The following is a 6,797-nucleotide window of genomic DNA, read 5'->3' as shown; positions in this document are numbered from 1 at the left end:
TATAGAGGACACAATATTTAGAGCCAGAGGGCTATCTGATCATTCCCCGTTTAATGTTAAACTAACTACAGTTTCCCTCTGTGGAAAGTAAATCCTGAATGATTGAAAGTAATATCTTCCACAGATCGGATTGAAAATGGAATTGCAGGAGTTCTTTCTCTTTAATGAGGACTCGTCTTTTACATTGGTGCTATGAAGGTTTTTTTGCATGGAGTTCTTTTTAAGGAAATTAGTGGCTATAAAAGAAAAAAACAAAACAAGGGGACCTGGGAAGTAACTTTACAGAAAGATGTCATGCACACTAAATCAATATAACTTACCGATCCCACCCCCATCATTTACAGTTGTGGAAAGATGCCCAACAATTGTACAGACTTACTGTACAATGTGTGTCTATTAAGTAACGAGACTGATTAAATAACTCATCTTTATTTATATATAATACAAATATAATGCTTTTCCCCATTAATATATTCCCCATTTTCACTAATACATTTCTGCAGTCTTGTTTTCCACTGCTCGAAGGCATGGAGAAAAATAATTTCTGTCAGCTGTTTCAACACATCCACCGTTTTCTTCTTTACAGCATCAACTGACTAAAAACTTGTCCCTTTAAGCACTGATTTAACTTTTGGGAAAAGAAAAACATTTCATGGTGCTAAATCGGACAAATATGGAGGTTGTTCAAGTGTAGTAATGTGCTTGTCGGTCAAAAACTGCTTCACAGAAAGTGCTGTGTGAGTAGGAGCATAGTCCTGGTGAAGAATTAAACCATTTTCCCACAGTTGCGGCTGTTTTTTTCTCACTCTTCCTCTCAGCTTTATCAAAACTTCCTTATAATAATGCTGCTTAATGTTGCTTAACTGTTTTGCCTTCTGGAACCCATTTTTCCAAAATTATACCCTTGATATCGAAAAACACAATGAGCATGGATTCAGCTATCATTCAAACACTGAGTTGGAGGTCTTTACGAACAATCCATTTTTTTCTACATTTTCTTTGGTTCCTGAAATGCAAGGTCAGCTAGGGTGTTCATCCTTCACATTCTGACGTCCCTCGCTGAATTTTTTGTGCCACTCATACACGCGCACGAGACAGGCCGTCATTCCCATAAGCTGTAGTAAGCATTTGGAAACATTCTGTTGGTGTTTTGCGCAATTTTATCAAAAATTTCAAATTGACACATTGTTCAACTTTTAAACTGAGCTTTTTTCAGCACACTACAGAAAACACAACCAAACTAAATGGCGACTCACAATCAACTGAACGTCATAGAGTGTTGCTGTTGTCATGCAGGTTCAAACATGTTCAAGATCATCACACATGCAGTTATAACCGGTTATGACTGCTTTGTTTACTAGGTGGAATCACAGTCTCCTTATTTAATAGACATACCTCTTATTTCTGTTACCAAAGCTGAAAAATATGGTTATTTACTAAAAAATAAATATTACAAGGAAAGTCAAGGCTCAGAGGACTCCCACATGTGTAGGGCCGAACACTACCATGAAAGGCCAGGTCTGTCATAATTCTAAGACTATAGCAGATACTTTTTACAAACTCTATCAAACCTTATACGATATTAAAGTTAATTACAACCATAAGATGCTTCCTCAATTTGTTGGCCACCTACAACTCCCCAGTCTTAAAAATGCAGATAAAAACTTACTGAGCAGTCTGTTCACTCTAGAAGACTTACAAGTGGTGTTAACTAATGCCTCCAACAGTAAAGCAACAGGGGAGAATGGCCTCTCCTCTGAGGTGTATAAGCAATTCAGCAATATACTTATGTTCCTTGAAATATTTAATACAGCATTTGAAGTACGCTCCTTCCCGAGTCCATTAATGAGGCAATAATTATAGCCCTCTCAAAACTTTGTTCCTCCAGTATTAAGCTGGATGGACAACTCCTTTAACAAACATGACAACACTGATCATATTGGGAGGTAGGGAGGTAGGGAGGGAGTGCTTTCTGCTGTTCCTGACAGCACTGCAACACAGGTAGGTTGGCAGCGGCTGTCTGAGCCACTTGAATCTTCTGTCCACAAGTGGATGCAAAAACCAGTACAATTGGTAGCCAACAGCCCAAAGAGGGCTTTGTTTTTACTACAGCCCATTCTATTCTGTTTAATAAAATGTAGGTTGTCAAATTATAAAACCTGTGTCTGAATATATAATTATCATTAGAATAGCTGGCACTAAGGGTGTGTCTGTTGAGCATCATAAAACACTTTAACACACCTTCAGCACACCCCTCAGACCGTCTGTAGATTTATGTCTGGGACAGTGGCAACCCTGGTATTTTCAGATGTGGAAGATGTTCATTCTACCCATTGGTACTAGAGTGTTCTTCTTTCAGATTACCCAATGGCAGGACATGAGAGGTTAGACATCATATTACATGTCAAACGCATGGTGTGGTCTATATTATGTTTTGCCCATTTTACGTGGACAAGGCTATTAGACTGTTCTGGAAGAGAACCTCTGACCGTATCTCCTATATCAGAAATGTCTTACTAAACACGCCTATTGGGGGTCATATTGGTATTCAACATATCTGTAACTACTGTATGATGAGTCCTTAATAAAATTAGCCATTCTAGAAAAATCCTCTGAAAATCCACAGGGGTGGGGGATTTGGATAAAAAGGTTCTATGCAGGGAGATCAGATGGATTTATAACCTCAAAGCCACTACAACCCTAGGACTCAAATGACATACTGCGCTTCAAACCATTTCTCTAAGGCTCCACATGCTTTAAGTAATTATCTGGGACTGACATTTGACCACAACATACAGGGATATAAAATGTAATACTGACATATAATCACACACATAAGTTGGACTTGATGGACTTGTGTCTTTTCTCAACCTCACCTACTATATACTGTATGTTTTGTTCAACAATCAGAGGAAGTCAGCACAGCACAGGGATGGTGGGAACCCCGCATAATGGGCACAGCGGGTGTACACTCATAAATGGGAACTCAGCACAGGGATGGCGGGAACCCCTCATAATGGGCACAGTGGGTGTACAGGCCTGGGAACTCAGCACAGGGATTGTGGGAACCCCTCATAACGGACACATAGCAGGTGTGCAGACCTTGGAACTCAGCACAGGGATGGTGGGAACCCCTCATAATGGGCACAGCGGGTGTACAGACCTGGGAACTCAGCACAGGGATGTTGGGAACCCCTCATAATGGACAAACAGCAGGTGTACAGACCTGGGAACTCAGCACAGGGAGGGTGGGAACCCTATGGGAATTTCTATGCTTACGAATTTCATACAAAATACGAAATTTCGTTAACGAATTTCAGATCCAAATTAACAGAAACATGACTGGTGCTTTGTTCACCAATCAGAGGAAGCTATCACAGCACAGGGATGGTGGGAACCCCTCATAATGAGCACAGCGGGCGTACACTCAGAAATGGGAACTCAACACAGGGATGGTGGGAACCCCTCATAATGGACACACAGCAGGTGTACAAACCTGGGAACTCAGCACAGGGATGGTGGGAACCCCTCATAATGGACACACAGCAGGTGTACAGACCTGGGAACTCAGCACAGGGATGGTGGGAACTCCTCATAATGGGCACAGCGGGTGTACAGACATGGGAACTCAGTGCAGGGATGGTGGGAATCCTGTGGGAATTTCTATGCTTACTAATTTCATACAAAATACGAAATTTCATTAACGAATTTCCAATCCAAATTAACAGAAACATGACTGGTGTTTTGTTCACCAATCAGAGGAAGTCAGCACAACACAGGGATGATGGGAAACCCTCATAACGATAAATTCATCATAACGAACTTTCGTTTTTTTACAAAAAGTTACTGAAAATAAAGGTTAAAACCCCAGGAAGTCAGAACAGCACAGGGATGGTGGGACCCCCCCCCCCCCATAATGATAAATTCATCATAAGGAACTTTTGTTATTTTAACGAAAAGTCAACGTAACTAAAGTTTAAAAACCCAGGAAGTCAGCACAGCACAGGGATGGTGGGGACCCCTCATAATAGGCACAGCAGGTGTACACTCAGATCCGGGAACTCAGCACAGGGATGGTGGGAACCTCTCATAATGGACACACAGCTGATGTACAGACCTGGGAACTCAGCACAGGGATGGTGGGAACCCTATGGGAATTTCTATGCTTACGAATTTCATACAAAATATGACAATTCGTTAGCGAATTTCGGATCCAAATTAACAGAAACATGACTGGTGCTTTGTTCACCAATCAGAGAAAGTCAGCACAGCACAAGGATGGTGGAAACCCCTCATAATGATAAATTCATCATAACAAACATTCGGATATGTTACAAAAAGTTAACAAACCTAAAAGTTAAAAATCCAGGAAATCAGCACAGCGCAGGGATGGTGGGAACCCCTCATAATGATAAATTCATCATAACGAACTTTCGTTATTTTTACGAAAAGTTAACAAAACTAAAGGTTAAAAACTCAGGAAGTCAGCACAGCACAGGGATGGTGGGAGCCCCTCATAATGATAAATTCATCATAACTAACTTTCGTTATTTAAAGAAAAGTTTACGAATCTAGCAAAAAATCATATTTCGTAGGAATCTGAATTGCATTTTGTACACGAATTCCGAAATACGGAATGAAACGGAATGAAACAAAACAATTTTTTGATAGCGCCCATGTCTAATGGTCTGCGTGTCTGGGAAGTTAGTTACACCTGGCCCAATACTAAGAGACCTCTACACTATATAATGAGTTTATGCCTTCCCTCCTCTTGTCTGTGTCAACTGCCTGATTATCTCTGTTTTGATCCATATGTAGCTAATAGATCTTCTTTAGACCATGTGTTCCTATTTGGCCAGTTTGGATGTATATTTATGTATGTACAGAGACATATGGATATACTCACTACTGGTTATAAATTGCAATTGTAGTTGTCTGCTTCTCAAGTCTCCCAGCCATAGATGGCCCTTCAACAGGTCCTTTAATTGGACTGGCCTTATTTAGGTAATATAACTTCTTAATCCTCGACCAGCTTACTGACAAGCCGTTAGAATAATGGCTCTTTTTATAGCCAAAGTATAGTTTATTTGACGTTGTTCTTTTCTTAGATACAGATTATATCTTTTGACCAGGGCCTCTTCCGATTTCTGACTCGTGGGGTCGGCTACCTAGGAAGTTCTGTTGAGGTATTCATCACCCACGTCCTATTTCTTAATGGGTGTTGTGTTGTTATTGTGTATGTAACATAAATCCTTATGGGATTCTATATTGTTTTTGATGTAGACCTACCTTGTGCTCCCGTGTCTCGGTGGGTTTACCTCCTTTTAGCTCTGGTACCTGTCCAGGGGACTCTCTGCATGTTATGCCGCGTACACACGATAGGACTTGCTGGCAGACTTGGTCCAGCGGACCAGAATCTGTCGGACAATTTGATCGTGTGTGGGCTCCAGCTGACTTTTTTTCCCCAAAAGTCAGACGGATCTAGAAATAAAACATGTTTCAAATCTATCCGACGGGCTCAAGGCCGACAGACTAAAAATCGGGAAAACCGTTCTGTGTGCTAGTCCGACAGACCAAATACAATGCAAAGGCAGCTATTGGCTACTGGCTATTGAACCTCCTTGTTTAGTCCTGCTTACGTCATCATGTTCAAAGTCCGTCTGACCTCTGCCGAAAGTCTGTCGGGAAGACCGTCAGACTTAGTCCGTCGAAAAGTTTGGTCGTGTGTACGCGGCATTACTGCTAAGGTGCTGAGGTATGTCCCATTCAACATAAATCCTTATGGGATTCTATATTCTTTTTGATGTAGACCTACCTTGTGCTCCCATGTCTCGGTGGGTTTACCTCCTTTTAGCTCCGGTACCTGTCCAGGGGACTCTCTGCATGTTATGCCGCGTACACATGATAGGACTTTTCGGCAGACTTGGTCCGGCAGACCCGTAATCGGTCAGACAATTCGATCATGTGTGGGCTCAGCGGACTTTTTTCCCCCAAAAGTCCAACGGACCTAGAAATAAAACATGTTTCAAATCTATCTGACAGACTCAAGTCCAACGGACTAAAAATCAGGAAAAACCGTTGCGTGTGCTAGTCCGACGGACCAAATACGACACAAAAGGCAGCTATTGGCTACTAGCTATTGTACTTCCTTGTTTAGTCCCGCTTACGACATCACGTTCAAAGTCCGTCGGACCTCTGCCAAAAGTCCGTCCCACAGAGCAGTGGTGCTTGCACACCTATAGCTGGCAGATCTTTCCTAGTGCTGTCACACAGCTCAGAGAAATGGGAGTGAATTTAGTTTGTTTTTAGGATGTTTTTTTAATAAATGGAATTACGCTATGTCAGTTTTTGTGATCATCTTTCCTTTCATGTTCTGGAGTGCATAAGAGGATTCCCAAGCCATCGGGTAGACACACATCCATTTTAAAGCTTTGTTGACCCACCTTGACAAAAGCCCAAAGAGGTTCACACCCGAGGGTGAGTACACACTCTAGTGAGAGTCTACACATTGGGTGTTGAAGGATTTGCACAAGCACGGAGCACCTTACAATTCAAAATTGGATGAACTTAATATGCACTTTTTATTGATGCTTATTTATGCATGGCTTTCACTGGCAACATGCTTTTCTATAAACTATGGACTGCACATATAGGATTTTTATTTTATTTCATATACATGTTTTTTGCACTGATGCATCATTTGGTTGACCACTTTGGTTGATTTTGGATACTGATGAGGTTTTATATGTTTTTTTAATGCACAGATTTATTCATGTATTATTTGGAGCACAGCACAT

This window comes from Lithobates pipiens, unplaced genomic scaffold (genome assembly GCF_037356315.1).
Source record: "Lithobates pipiens isolate NorthernLeopardFrog02 unplaced genomic scaffold, aLitPip1_a1.2 Scaffold_27, whole genome shotgun sequence".
Classification (NCBI taxonomy): domain Eukaryota; kingdom Metazoa; phylum Chordata; class Amphibia; order Anura; family Ranidae; genus Lithobates; species Lithobates pipiens.
Note: the sequence above shows the minus strand (reverse complement) of the source record.